This window comes from Ochotona curzoniae, unplaced genomic scaffold (assembly GCF_017591425.1).
Source record: "Ochotona curzoniae isolate NIBS_2020 unplaced genomic scaffold, NIBS_Ocur_1.0 scaffold_3890, whole genome shotgun sequence".
Taxonomy (NCBI): Eukaryota; Metazoa; Chordata; class Mammalia; order Lagomorpha; family Ochotonidae; genus Ochotona; species Ochotona curzoniae.
The window spans coordinates 36,534,928-36,550,430 of NW_024467115.1; positions in this window are offsets into that span (position 1 = coordinate 36,534,928).

Consider the following 15,503-nt stretch of genomic DNA (forward strand, 5'->3'; position numbering starts at 1 on the left):
CCCTAGGTAAGAAGTGAGAATCGAGGACTGGCTGGCAAGAGTGAGAGATTGGAAGTTGAGGAAAGTGTTAAGGGGAGAGGACGGTGGGAGAGGTTCTCAGGAAAGACTCGTAGTTACATCTCATTGGTGCATAACCGGAACAGCACAAATTCTGCAAGCTGTGGGAAAGGGGAAGCAGGAAGCGGTGCCAGGGTCCAGGATGGGATGTTGGAATCACTCACATTTTTCCTTTCTGTTACATATTGGGGAGGAATGGCAGGCTCCTCGCCCTGCAAACGAACTGGTTAATGATTTGGTTAGAAGAAATTTATACATTTGAGTGGATGACACAGGAATGGAGGGAGGGGTTACTTATCAAAATGATGGCTTGATTTCCTCCTGAAGCTCACCGGAATATGTAGTCTCTGAGGGTTGGTCTTGAGGAGCTTCTTTGGGGTGCCTCTATGGTGATGCATGGATCATCACGGCAGGTGTTGACCTTCTGTGCAGATTCCACATTCTGGCCATTCTTGGATGGAGAGTCCATTTGACTTAGGCAGAGAACTGGGAACACTTTTACTCAGCCCCGATATCGCGGCTTTATGTTGTGTGGAATTAGTGGGGAAGCTTAGGCAGGAACATGCATGACAGCTGGTTAAGATTATCTAGTGAGACCTTGAGAAACAAGACAGGATGTATAGTCTGGCCTGCTTCTAGTCCTGTATTCTTTCCCTCCCTCTGCTCATGGAGACTCTGGCTGCTAGCAGGAGCTAAGTCAGGGCCTATGGTAAGGCCAGGGCTCCAGTAGATAGTGGCCTTCAAGGTTACAGTGCTAGCTAGTAAAAACCGTTTCTAAGGTCTTACATACACGAACTCTGGAGTTTCAGGTAAGGTCAGGACCACCCCTCTCTTCACATAGAGTACTGGAAGAGACATCATAAAGGAAGTGTGAAACTGTGGAGACATCCCATTGACTCCCATTACCTGGCTGGACAGAGAGGTGAGCCGGCCTGAAAGAGAGGCTAGTATAGAACAGATGTTGTCTCTGGACAGAATATACAGCTTTACCTGTGATGTTGCTGACCCCAGGCCATCCCTCCATAGCGACGGATGCTTTGGGAGCTGGGCAGAGTGAAGGGCTTTCTAGCTTGTGGTCCACCATGGTTCTGACCCAGGAATACTTTGACCCCCAGGGCAGTCCCATTTCTAGTGGCCTGGCTCTTGGCAGAGCTAACAAGACTCTTTGAAAGCCACTTCTATCATTGCAGGTGGCTGCCCAATATTCTGGCTTCCCATATCACAAGCAGGTGCTACTTGAGGGTAGACTAGCCTTACTGGGTCTCCTAGAGAACAGGTTACTGTATAAAGCCACATTAATGAGCCTCCTGATGCCTAGCTCACTACTCTTCCTCTGGGCCCTGGTTAAAGTGGGCCACAGAGGCAACCACGGGATGTCAGCCAAAGGGATGCTCAATTCTATCCCTGAATGCCTTAATGGGCTGATCTAGGAATCTGTAGTTACAGGCATAGTCCTGATAGTTTTAGGGTAATGCCTATGAGAAGATAATTAGGCTGCTTGGTCTGACAAGTTAGCCATCCCTTTAAAGGGTCTGGAAATCCAACTGTGCAGCCTGAGTCCCTCAGTGAGAGAGAGAGAGATGAAGAAAGTAGTTGGAAGCATCAGATTAATTACCATCAAGTAAAAACTCTCAAATAGAAGTTCTAGAAAGCATTTGCCAAAGGTCTGATGTCGGCTACAAATTTGAAACAAGCACAGCTTTACAATTAGCTTAAATTGCACATTAGAAAAAGCAATAATATCCGTGATAAATATTTAGAAAAATGCTATAGGCAATTTAAAGGACAATGATAAATTACATTGCACATAAACCATACAAGATGTATTCCTCTCAAAACTTTCATGACTTCCCATTCCTTCTACGACATGCTTTAACCTGGAAATACTCTATAAAACAATTGGTAAGAGCACATGAGTTTACCTCATGGCTTGGAATAACTTAGCAGTGGATTAGAGCAACTCTATACTGGATTATTTTGATATACAAATGTTAAATTAAGTTACAGAACAACTTAGCAAATTACAGTTTTGTTCTTTTGATAGATGTTAATTAGCTTATCTTTTATCCCACCCATCTTAGATAAGGGGTGGGGGTGGGGATGACGAAAGGAAAAAAAAGAGTTAAAAGCAGTTGCTGCAGCAGCAGCAGCAGGCAAACAGGCATTATTGGGGTTAAGTCAGAAGAATCAAAGAGGGAGAGCAGGTTAGGTTGAGGGTGAGAATGGAGAAAGGCAAGATGGCAGATAGGGACCTGCCACATGAAGGAAGGCAAGATGGTGGACAGGGTCCCATCAGGTGGAGGAGAAAGGCAAGATGGTGGATGGGATCCTGCCACATGGAGGAGGGGGAGGGGAGCTGGGAAGATGGCGTCAGAGCAGGAAGTGGAGGGGGGCTTGGGAACATGGTACCTGCGCAGGAAGTGAAGGATCCGAAGGAAGAAGGTTCTGAGTGGGGGAGAACGAACTGGGGAAAGGCGAGTTGGGGAAAATGTGAGGTAGAGGTCAGAGAGGTCCTTGGGCAAGGATAGGGACCCTCTGTGCAGCAAGGATGTCCACACAGAGGGAAAAAGGAGGAACAAAGAGAATGATGGGGTTAGGTGGAATTAGGTGGGGCAAGATATGGGAGTAGATAGAATAAGGGAGGGGTGGGAACATAGCAAAGAAACAGAAGGTGAAGCAAAAGTGACACTGGAATCCAGTGGCTATTCAGTAAGTGAAGGAGTCTGGCAACATGACAGAAGGACTGGGAGCGTAGAAGAGGTGACCAAAGAGGAGGTGACCTTGGGGAACATGGCACAGGGACTGGAGGAGTAACGTACAAGGTGGATGGGCCAAAGGCTCCGAGAGAGGCGAAAGTGCAGGTAAAGAGGCTGGCAGAGAAGGAGGTGGGGAAGAAGTGGGGGCTGGGTGGAGTCCTAAAAGTTCTGGCGGCTCAGAAAAGGTATGGTTAGGTGAAAAGTCTAAGAGATCCTTGGGAGAGTGGGAGGGCTTAGCCTTGGCCAGGAGAATCTGAGTCGTGGAACAGGAGGAACATAGGGAAGGGCAGGAACGGAGTTTCCAAAAAGCTTCCACATTACGAACTTAAGACCATTTACCCTCGCGACGACAGAAATTACCCAATTCCGTGAGGATCTGAAAATCAAACGTGCCTTCCGCTGGCCATTTGGTGCCTTCTCCAACACGTACTGTGGCCAGGCCACGGTTGAAAAATGGACAAGGCATTTTCTGCGTAAGTCCAGGCCCAGACCCATGGTTTTGAAATTGGCCAATAAACAGCTTAAGGGGGTATGGGGGCCATGGGCTCAGGACATTTTGTTGCCCGTCCTGTCCCGATAAAGTATCTCGCGGCTAATCTAAACACAAAGAAGGCGTCCCCGCTTTGAAATTCAGACTAGAGGGGAACCTGGTTCCCCGTTAAGGAGGGCCAGTCAGTAGGGGGGACGTCTCCCACCCCACTGAGGGCCCTGGATAGGTGGGAGCCGGTCAACGACCAGGGCGTCCCCCGTCTCGCTGAGGGCTCAGGACAGGCAGACCACGTGTACACGGTTTGGGGGGTCTGCAGGAGGTTGGGGGAGTACTTTTCAGGACAGGAGGAGCAGGGCGGAGGGGCTTACCTCACGTCTGTCGCTTCGCAGCCAGCAAAGGCCTTGGGGCTGGCGGCTTAGAGGTGGAGAGAGGAAGGGGGGAGCTCAACCAGTTTAGGGAGCCCACGCATCCCTTCCCGGGTTTCGGGCACCAAATGTTAGATAATGTCCACCGACCGACCGCCCGCTTGGTGAAATAATATCGGCAAGTTGTTCAGAGTTGAGATGGAAGCTTTATTGGAAAATCCACTCCTGGGCCCTTTTCGCTTCCCTCTTCCTTCCCCTCTGCGCGAAGAGGGCCCAGGAGCGGATTTTCCAATAAAGCTTCCATCTCAACTCTGAACAACTTGCCGATATTATTTCACCAAGCGGGCGGTCGGTCGGTGGACATTATCTAACAGTAATGGTCTGGAAACATAGCTAGTTAGTAAGAATCTGAAAAATACACAGTTCTTTGTTATCTGTGGTACGTTAGGATTTCTTTTCTTTTCTTTTTTTCCCCTTTCTCTTTTATCTTCTGTATCAGATTAATACCAGTCAAAATAATCTGAAAAAATAAATCCCTTTGCTTCTAGGAGCCATTTTCTCTTGCACTCTATCCAGTCAGCTAACTGATCTCCAAAGCCATAGCTGTGCCATAAAGATGAAACTTCCTCAGTCCCTGGGACCAGGGCCTCCCCAACATTAGCCAGCAATGGGCCCATAAAACCACCTGGGCCGCAAACCCTGCATATCCCATTTTCCAGATGTGGGTAGATGGTGCTGAAAAGAAGATGCAAGCAAATTTGAAAGACGTTGCTGCAACTCCAGCGACACAAGATGGCAGCCACCATATGCTTGGGAGTAAAAGTCCCTTCCAATTTCCGGCTCTGGGAAAAGCTCAAAGAAGAACAGAAAGGAATAGGCACTTGGACAGCAAGCTGGGTCTGGAAGGGAATGGAGACATGACACATGATGAATGGGGTGGTAATGAACAATGGGAAAGCACAATTTAGGGAAAATCTAAAGCACAATCTGTGAACCCCAAACATACCACCTTAGAGTAAGATGTGTACTTCAGCACCCTGAAGGGCTCCCTTTGCACGATGTGCAACAGGGATAAACACCAATGGAGTGAATAGTTATACGGACTGAGGGACCCAATAGCCGTATCAACGCTAGCCGAGCGGCAGAACTCATACACCTCATGGTGATAGTCCAAAACCCCACACCTGATGATGTCCAAAGAATTATGGAGCTCCCTCAGCTGCCTGAAGGACTTTCCCAGCAATTAGCCAGAAAGGAAAGATGTCAGCTCTTCCCCACTCCCTACCTCTATTTTAGTGTAAGCTATCTTCCTTTTCCACCACAATAAATTTTCTGGATTCATCTTATAGGCCTCCAAGTCCTGGAAAGGAATCTCTCATCCAAAACTAATTTATCGTGAGAGTCTGTAAATGATCTTAATGTTTTGTCCATTTGCAACATCCATCATTTTGTTGTGTGTGACTACTGTCTACACAGTTGAACTTGTCGGATCAAGGAATTGTGTTTTCATTAACCCATCAGCACTGGTGAAGGCATACGTTGATCATGTGGCTAGGATAGGGGTGTCTCTGCCCTGTCCCTTGGCCCTGCCTCCTGCCACCCCATCAGCTCTTCATCTTGGGGTGGCACGTTAAGAACAGGGGTGAATTTTGTAGATGGTGGCCCTGTGGCTCTGCAGCTGAACTTAGGGCTCCTTGTGGGCATCCCAGTTTCTTTGAGTCTTAAATGATGCCCTATCCAAACCCTCACCCCTCCCCTGATTCCACTCCCACCCTTGGCGGAAGCACAGGTTGGGGTCCCTCTGTTCCTGTCAGCCATGGAGGCATTCCTGAGCTGATTCTAAGAGAAAGAGAAGCATGGCCACAGCATGGTCTCTCAGACCTGCTGGATCTCCACGTCCTTATTGTTAATCTGGGGGAAAGTCCACATGTGACACAGAAGCACACACGAGCCCTCAGAATAGTTCCCCTTCCCCTGTGATTGCTTTTGCTTTTCAACACTGAAACCACCTTTGACAGGGCTCTCGCTTGGTCACCCTTGCCATCCGTTGGACCTAATTTGCAATCTACCAACTGGAACTGAAAGAACTTTGCACCCCAACCCGGGACGCCTGGTAATGGTGCTCCTGCCCCCTACAGCCATCCACAGGAACTCCTATGCATGTCTCATCTTCCCTGGCGGTTACTTCCCCTGGCTGGAATTGCTTTCCTAGCATCTCTGCAGAGATGACCCCAGTGTCTGACACCTGACACCTCCCTAGCCTGTGTAGGGCCCATTGCTTAGGAAGTCAAAAAACAGTTGTATTCCCACCAGGAGAGAGAGAGAGAGAAGATGCATGAAACCAGGGCTTGCTCTTCCTACAGGGGGAGGGTCTAAGGTCTAGGTAAACCCCACTGAATGCAGTCCTGCCCCCACTTCAGGTATGAGGTAGGACAGCTGCTCTGGGTGAACTGGGTGGAATTGCTAGTCACACAGAAAGGAACCAACCAGAATTGGCCCAAATGCTTGTTGGATGTCCTTTTGATCATACTATTTGATTTTTCCTATGATTTTAGTTTTTCTCTAAATTACACAGAAAAAAGGAATCTGTGAAAGATGCAAGATGATGGAGAGGCAGAAATAGCTAATATCCAAAGTTCCCAAATTGAATTATCGATACTTTCTACTTTCTTGGAAAATAGCAACCCACTGTCTCTTTAAAACAGAAGGCAGGAAGTCCTTCATAATCCCCTTCCAGTTTGAGCCCCTGAGGCTCTGGCTCAGCCTTCACTCACCCACTCCAATCAATGTGTTTCCTCAAGCCTCTTTTGTTAGGATACTCATCCCATTTGTGAGGGTTCTGGCCTCCCATTCCCCTCCTGAAGGGTCCTCTGTTCATGCTATCACATTGCTGATTAAGTTTCAACATGAGAAACTGGGGGTGGTGGTGGTGGAGGGTGAGTACAATAAAAGCACTCCAGATCAAGAGTGCTTCAGACCAGCTTCCGGGGCAAATGGCACCAAGCTTTTAGGGAGAAATGAGTAATAGAGCCTCCAGAGTAATAGAGCCTCCAGAGCTCTATCCCACATTCTGACAACTGATTTTGACCAAGACATAGGGGTCTATAATGGAGGTCAGGTCATCTTTTCAACAACTGGTGCTGGGAAAGTCAGATATTCATGTGGAAACACTGAACACAGCACGTCTAAAATTAACTCAAGGTGGATTATGGACCTACAAATAAAACCTAAAAGGTTGTAACTTCCAGAAGAAATCAAGAAAGTCATTGGAGGCTGGACGCTATAAGGAGGTATGGCACAGAACATGAACCCTGCTTGCTCCTATGCAGCTGAGGAAGTTTGGTGCCAGTCCACGCAGCGGAACAGCTCAAGAGCCTGGCTGGATTTGTCTATCAATGGTGGGTTCCCTGCTGGGGGCCTTTCCTGGGGCCGAGGCGGTAAATCCTGAGCTCTGATCATGGTGCCTGCCCCGTGAGAGCCAAGGCCAGAGAATGGGAAAGATCCACTGGGAATCTCTGGCTCTTGGTGAGTAGGCGGGGCTGGACACTGTCCCTCACCCAGACTGTTCCAGGTCAGCACTGGAGGTCTCTGATCTCTCGGAGATTTACTCTCCCTTTGGGTCACTGGCTTTGCTGATCCCCAGATGCTCCCTTTGAGGTGGCAGCCCTGAGTGAGTGATGGGCACCTCATGACCGATCATTCATAAAGATCAGTCCCAACAGGATGGGTGCTTCTCCGTGGGTTAGAGCTGCAGCTAGGACACCCACATCCCATATGAGCACTCCTGGTTCAAGTCCCAGCTCCTCTGCTTGCCATAGGGCCTCCTGCTGTTCTGTACCCTGGGAGGCAGTCATGACGGCGAAAGCACCAGGGTTCCTGACGCTCACATGGGAGACCCAGATGGAGTTCAGTGCTCCTGCCTTAAGTCTTGCCAAGCCCTGCCTGCTGCTGACATTTGGAGGTGGGAGGGCGGAAGATGGTGAGCCAACAGATGTAGAAGATGTGTGTGTGTGTGTGTGTGTGTGTGTGTGTGTACGTGTACCTTCCAAATAAAAAATGAAACTCAATGTTTAAAGCTTCTGACAAAGGTTCCCTGCTAGCCCTGATTCTGGTTCCCTTGGGAGCCTCTTCCTGAACAGTGTACTGTTTGAGAGTGTGAGTGCTGCTAGCCCTCATGGTGTGGTGGTTAACAACAGGCCTTCAGCCAACTGCTGCTCTGACCCCTGGCGCCTCTGGGGCCTGAAGCCAGGTCTGCAGGCTGCTGGAGCATGGATTTCCCCTCCCAGTATGAGACAAGCCTGGTCCCTGCCTTGCAGGGTTGCTATGGGGATGCACATAGGACTTGCATAAGCACCCCAGGTATCACTTTGAACAACTGCCTCAAAGCTTGTGCCTCCCTCTCCAGCCCATCCAGCTTTGGTACTGTGCTGGAGCTCGCTGGAACTTGACATGACTGAGAGGGACTCACAGTGTCCTCCTAAAACAAGTTCTAGTGTGCTGGCCAGCTCTGAGCAGGAACAGTGTTTGCCCATGGGAACAGTCTCTGTTTAGCTTTCATAGAGAAGCTGTGTAAGGACCCAGGGGCCCCCTTCCTGTCAGATATTGAACCTTAATTATGCTGTCGTGCAGTTTGTGCCTAGGTCTACAAAGTCCTTTGAAAAGGTGTCCTGAAATGGACAAGAGCACGGGCAGAGCAGGAAAATGCCACCGCTCTTCACCCCTGGCTGCTAACTCCGCTCAGCAGCTCTCCACCGTGTCCACACTGAGGTCCTTGCTATCAGCAGCAACAGCTCCAGGGCCAGGCTGTGCACATCATCTGTTGCATCTGGACTTCACCTTCCAACACAGTGGAGCGTGGGAAAGCGATGCTTGCTGGCCAAGCAAAAGGAGCAGTCAAGTGTGGTGAGCAGATGCTGCAAAGAGGACTGGGGGAAGCAGCTGCGGACTGCAACAGTCTGTGTGGCTCCATGCCCAGGCAGCAGAACTTCACATGGGCTCTCCCATAGTTTGTTCAGGACCCATCGGAAAAGCTCAGTCCTCGGTCACCACCAGTCCCATGGCTGACCGTGGTGGGAACAGATCAATAACCTTCATGACAACTCCAGGACACAGGAAGTTGCTGCCTAAGCAAGAGGAGCAGCAGCCAGGAGGAGCCGAACCCCAAAGCTGTGGGCTCAGATCCCAGCTACAGCTTCCACAGGGCTCACATGGTGCAGCTGAGTGGCTATGGGGTTATTGCCAGCCAAGACACATGTGTCCTGGCTCCTGCTTCCAACACAAACTTCCCAGGCTCTGCCTTCTCTTTTTGGGCCATGACACAGAAACACTAAAGCCTGGTGTTTTCTGGTTTATCTTCCAGAACAGGGAGCAGGGGGTCTCAGGGTCCTTACTCGGGGGGGGGGGGGGGGCTGAATCCACCTATCTCTCCCATGAAGCACAGCCCACTTCCATGGCCAGTCTAGTCTCAGCCACTAGTGCTGGGGGTGAGCAATCCTCCAGGCCCTGTTCAGAGTGTTTGCATATCTTTCCTTGGACAAATTCATTCAAGAGGAAGGGAGATCCCACTGCTGGGTTCATGCCCCAAATGCTCCCAATGACTGGAAGTGTTCTGGGCTGAAAGTGTAATGCGGTTATGCCACTGATGGCACACACTGCTTGTCATGTTAATTGACAGCGGACAGGGCACTCCCTCTCGCACCATTCAAATTAACTGAAGGCGCAAAAACTGCACCCTGCTCCCTCTGCCTTCCACACCATTCATAACAACCGATAGTGTGGAAATCACTCCGGAGGTTCTGCGAACCTGGCCCCTCCTGCCTCCTGCTGTGCTGCCTTAGGTTAGTTAACTGTAACTTTGGGCTTTGGTAACTCTCTTCTGGCCTGAAACCTTGTTTGTACTGCATGGTTCTCAACCCGATTGGAGGATGAGCACTTAAAAACCCCTGACTTTAACCACTCAGCACAGTGGCTCCTGGAGTGTAGTGGGAGCTACTGTCACCAAGCTTGTCTTGGTGTGATCTCTCTCACACTCCCCAACAAAACCAGGGGCCAGGAATTCAATCCATCACAACCCTTACTTGAGCTGTCACTACCATCTCCCAGGAACTGTACTGACTGGAAAGTGGAGCTGAGGGCCAGAGGAGGGAGTCAAGCTCAGCCACACTGAAGTAGGACACACTGCTAGGTCACTTTAAAACACTGCATTCTAACACCATGCCACCCAGACTGCTTTGGGATTTGGTATAATAGCATAAAGAATGATGGAATCAGTCCTTCCTCTTCCCTCACTCCCACCCCAGAGAGGAGCCATCAAAGCAGTCGCCACGTCTCTGTGTTCCTGTGGCTGCTGCTGTTAGAGGCCAGGTGGGTGCAGGTTGGATAGTGGGTGCCACAGGCCCAGCCAGCATCATGATCCAAACACAACCCACAAAGAGATTAACTGTGTGCTGCAGTGGATGTGGTGGGGCCTGGGCTCTAGTCAATCAAAGGGAATGTGTACAACCCTGCCCCCTCGGGGGACCATCTCACCCCACGCTGTCAGGTGCATTTCCATCAGCAGAGTCCCATCCCCAAATAACTCTTTGCTGAATCTGGATGTGAGTTGCCTTCAAGGGAAGTGCCAGTTGTGGGAGATCATCCCTGGATCTCTACCTGCTTAGCCCATATGGGAGGCCTTAGGCACATGGCACACCATGTCCCCACAGGAACCTCTGCCAGGAGTCTCAGCTGAGACCCCAATTATGGCCTGTTCACTGGGCATGCAGAGTGCTGGGCTGCACCCCAGTCTCTCTTCTCTGTCTCTTTAACAAACTATGCTAGGACTTCCTTGGTAAACAACTCTGTTGTTGTTGTTGTTTGTTGTTGTTGTTGTTGTTTTAGCAAATAATGAGTTTGCCCTGAGACAGAGCTTCCTGTCCTTCATGCCATTTAGCTTCATTGGAGGATAAAAATGTAGACATATCTATTAGACTGTCACAAGGTCGTTGCTGAATGGAAGTAGTGTGGAGGACCACCCTTCTGCTGCCCCTTTTTTCTGCCTTATATAAGCTTGTGATTTCTTACAAATAAACGGTTATCCTTCACCACCAGTTTTTCTCTGGAGTTTCTGCTGTAGAAAGAACATTGTCGCCACACTCTTGGATGGTCTTGGGGCCTGCTGGACAGAAGCCCCCCCAAAAGCCAGTCCCAGATTCCTGTGGCCCAGCAATCCCCGCCTCCAGCACCAGGGACCACAACTGCATGGTCAATCCAACACCCTGGAGAGCAGGTTTGAAATGTGGACTCAGAACAACTACATGTGTCCAAAAAGCCCTTAGAATGGTGAAGTGACACAGCCAGGGCTTTTTCAGGCTGCAACAGGGACAGGCTGATGGTCGCTGCAGGTGCCTGAGTCTCAGGAGAGATCCCCAGTCAGGACCACCGGTCAGATGCATGGCATTGACAGTGGGGGTCTTACTAGGCACTGTCCAATTCATGAACTTCCAGGAAGGAGTTGGACAGATGGACTGTCCTTGACCTCACTGCTCCAAAGTTGGAGGCACCTGTGGCACCAGCAAAACCTCTGTGAGCCACACTTCTGCTTTTCCAAAGGCCCAAATGAAGGGCCAACTGTGATGATTCCAAATGGGCATAGCAGGGATCCCCAGAGCCTGGCCTTAGGCCAGGAACCACTCCTGGGGCTGCCAGTGCAGGGCTTCATGTGGCCCCTCTGCATGGAGCCAGCCTTCATCAACAGGCACGCTAACGAGGACAGTGTGTGACCACACTAGTTCAGCATTTCTCCTCTTTCTGGACAGTTTCATGAGGCCCAGATGACTAACTACAGAATGCAACATTAGTTTTTCTCACCCATTAAGTGTAAGTTTCTTCAAAGGATGCTCTTTCCTCCCAGAGCACTTGTGTTAATGTAATGAACTATCTCAGGTTTTACTAGGGCTTAACAGCCTCTGCTCAAGCTTTCCCTTGGACATGAACATTTGGTGCTCTAACAGAAGGAGGTGAAAACTGTTCAGGGAAGCAGTGGAGGAACCCGCCCAAAGTCTCATACTTCTGCATCTCTCCAGCTGCTCATTTGAAGAAATGTGAACCATTTCCCTTACAGGACAGTAAGCAGCAATGGCTCTAACACTTAGACGTCAGTGAAAGGCAGCACCTTAAGAGTTGTCAAACGGCAGGCAGAGTGCAGTCCTGCTCTGAGTTGGGTTGATCCCACAAGGCAAGCCAATCCAGGGAGACTCAGGCCTGATTAGAAGCTCCTAGCTATTATATTGCTTTTTTTGGAGGAGCCAACCACAGTAATGAGGGCTATCGTGGGTGAGCTGGTCCCCTGAAGAGCCTATGTCCTAAGCCAGGGCTGGAGGTGTCAGATTGGTGGACCTGCAGGGGCAGAATTAGGAAGGACAGTGTTCCAGGAAGATGTTCTAGAATGAGATGATCCCTAAGAGGAGTCAGTCTTCCCCCAGAGCCTTTTAGCCAGGGACTGGTCAGGCTGGGCCCCCAGTGCTGAGATAACTCTGGACACACAAGGACATGCAAATGCTCCTCATGGCACCTCCAGCTGCCAGGCACAAAGAGCCACACCCTAAGCCCACTACGGACCTGCCTCATACCTAGGCTTCCTTATCTTTGGTGTTGTGGGTGTGAAGCTAAGAGAAAGCAGGTGCATTACAAGTCATTCCTCATCTTTGCTTGGGTGTCTTCATCCTAGAGCTGGTCTACTGTGAGGCAACAGCAGTGGTCCAAGGCCACACAGACCCAGTCCATCAGAACAGGCCAAACCTAATGCGGCTTGTTGCTCCTGGAAGCTGTCCCAAATCTTCTCTTCAGACTGTGACCCCTTGTCTCTACTGATCAGAACCTAGACTCCAGAATGAAGCTGAACTTGAATTCTTCACTTAGATTTACCTAATTATCCACTAAATGGGCAATGTCTATCTCCATTGCAAAGCAGTAAGAAGCACATTCAAGCCCTAGGTTCCAAATATAGCAGCTCTTGTTCTCATTCGATTTTTGGCAGAAGATGTTCAAGAGTCTTCAGCTTCATCCAAGACAATTTCGAGTCTTGGAAAAGTGTTTTGAAAAATAAAAGTTGTCATGTAAAAGTACAGATTCAGCTCAGTTCAGTACTTAATGATTTCCACTCTCCTTCATTACCTCCTGTCATGGGAATGGAGCACTTTGCATGTAAACAACTGTCAATTCCTAATGGCATGGGGATGTCTTTAGAAGTTAGATGTTTCTTTAAAAATACTTTTGTTTAAATATTCACATATGTGGATTTCTAAATGCATGTTTACTTCAATTTAAAAGCTTAACCAAAAGACTTGTTTCTCAAAGACCATTCACTAATCATTGTTTATGTTTACGTGGTGTGTGTGTGTATAGAGAGAGAGAGAGATTTTGATTCATATCAGAAATTTTTTCCTGGATTATACAGCTTAACTTCTTCCTGTTATGTTGGTTGATTTTAAAAATTTTACTTGATTTTTTGTTTTTATTTTAGATAATGCTTACATAGTTGATCAGAGTGGAAAGGAAAGAGGATCAGGGGAAAGTGGGAGTGATCATTGTTTCCAAGTTTTCCATTTCTTTTTCCAGTAACTGGGGGCAGGACACCAGGGGAGAAGCCACACCAAGCCTCCCAACCAGCCAGCACCTGGGGATGGGGACAGCCACCCAACATCAACCCAGGGCCCCAATGCTGAGTACGCTCTGAGGGTTCTGCCCAGGCGCTTTTGAGAATTCTGAAATGTCAATCTCACCAATCTAAAGATGAGGGAACAATTTCAATGTACATTGGCTGATCTAGTCCACCTTAGAATGTCCATTCACCCGGATATTTGCTGTCATATTTGAGATGGGATAGTTGTCCAATCTGTTCCGTTCTCCTTCCTCTGCTATGGTAACAAATGTCTTCTGCAGGCCCCAGTGGGCTGCCATATCCTCTATGTGGATCTGGGCCAGTCATCCACTACTTCATCTTTTCCACTAAGAAGGACCAGTTCTCTCAGGCAAGCCCAAGGACCCAGGCCAGGAGACCCAGACCTGGTGCCCACCTTGCAGGTGGGCCCTGTTACCCAAACCAGGTGACCCGAACTCCATCAACCCCCCCACCCCCCACAGCCAGGGCTCACAAACCTGGCACTCACCATGCAGGTGGGCCCAAGAACTCAGGGCAGGTGACCCAGATCCCACCAGATACCCACTCCCAAAGCTTTTAATCCCTGTTCCACCACCCCCAGACTGGCATGGCTCACTTCACCTTGGCATAAACAAGAGGGTGCTTCAGCCTGGCTCAGTCCAGTATGCTTCCAGTTCCAGCTCCTGCTTGTTGGTGCTACAACCTAGCCCAGCCAACCAGCTCCCCTGTCCCAGCCTCAGTGTGAACTGGCCCGGCCAGCTCCTGCAACCTGTCCTTGGTCCTCAGATCTGCCAGCAGATGTTATGAACTGGCCTAGCCTGGCTGACTCCCCAGACATAACCCACATGTATGCTGGCTGGTACTGTAGCCTGGCCTGGTTTGGGCTGCTCCTTGCCTTGGTTCTTGTGCAGGGATTGTATCCTGACAAAGGAATTCCCCAAGCTCCTCTATCTGGTCTCCCTGTAGTAGATCTTGCATGTACCAGTGAGTCCTTGGCTCAGGTTGACTTTGTGTAACTTTTACTCTGGCATGAACAGTAACCTTGCCCATCTGGCCCAAACCCAATCTAGTTCTTACTGTTGGGTTTTTCAGCCCAGCCACATATGGTCCACACCCAGACACAGCCCTCATGTGGTTCAGCAAGAGATGAGACCTAGGCCAGCGCATTCTACACCCACCCTGGCTCTCATGAGTACCACTGGGTGCTGGAGCCTAGCCCAGTCTAGTGTTTCCCAGACCCAGTCCCCACCCATGTCAAGGGAGATAACAGCCATGTCCAGCCCAGCCCTCTACCCCTATTCCAGCTCTCACACTCACCAGTAGGAATCTCAACCCAACTGGGACATCCCCTTAGCTCTCCAACCAGGCCTCAAGCCAACACAGATTGTCATTCTATATGGGTGAGCTCAAATTCTCACAAGTTGGTCGTGGCTATCTGCTTTGATTAGTGACTATACCTGCTAGGGTGATTGTTCTGGCCTTTCTGAGCTGAGCAGGAACAAAGTAAGGGCCTGTGGTAAAGCCAGGGCTCCAGTTGACATTAGCCCTCAGGACTACAGTGCCACTTATATAAGTTGTGGAGAGCAAATTGTCCAGCCTGAGTCCTCAGTGTTTGTGCCCCTTTTCCTTCACATATAACAAAAGGGAGGCCTGTAAGGAGTGATTCTAATATGCTATTTTGGACCCGGCGCCAATACCTGTTCCCCCTTTCCACTGCTCACAAAATTCATGCCTTTCCAGTTATCCACATCTCATGGCACCTTACCCAAGAACCCCACCCCTCAATCTCTCATGGCCCCTCCCCCAGTCCCCACCCACCTACCTGTGGCTCACATCATCTCAGTCCCCAATCCCTTGGAACCTGCCCACAGCCCCCCCTTCCAACCAATTCCTCATCCCCCACACACCTCCCAGGCTCACCTGTTTGTATAAATGTGCCTTCACATGTACCTCTTCTCTTTCCTTTTCCTCCTCTCCCCTCCCCTCCCCTCCCCTTCCCTTCTCACCCGGCTCTCCCCCATCCTCTGTCTTGCTCCCTTCCCCCACTCTGGCAGTCCCCCATCCTTCCACCATGGCAGTTTTCTCTCCCTCCACTTCTGCTCCCGTTCCTACCCTGCTGAAATCAAGGACCTCTGAGGCACCTTGCTGCATCTGGGATTTTGGCTTGCGGTAAACTACTCATGCAAAGAGGACTT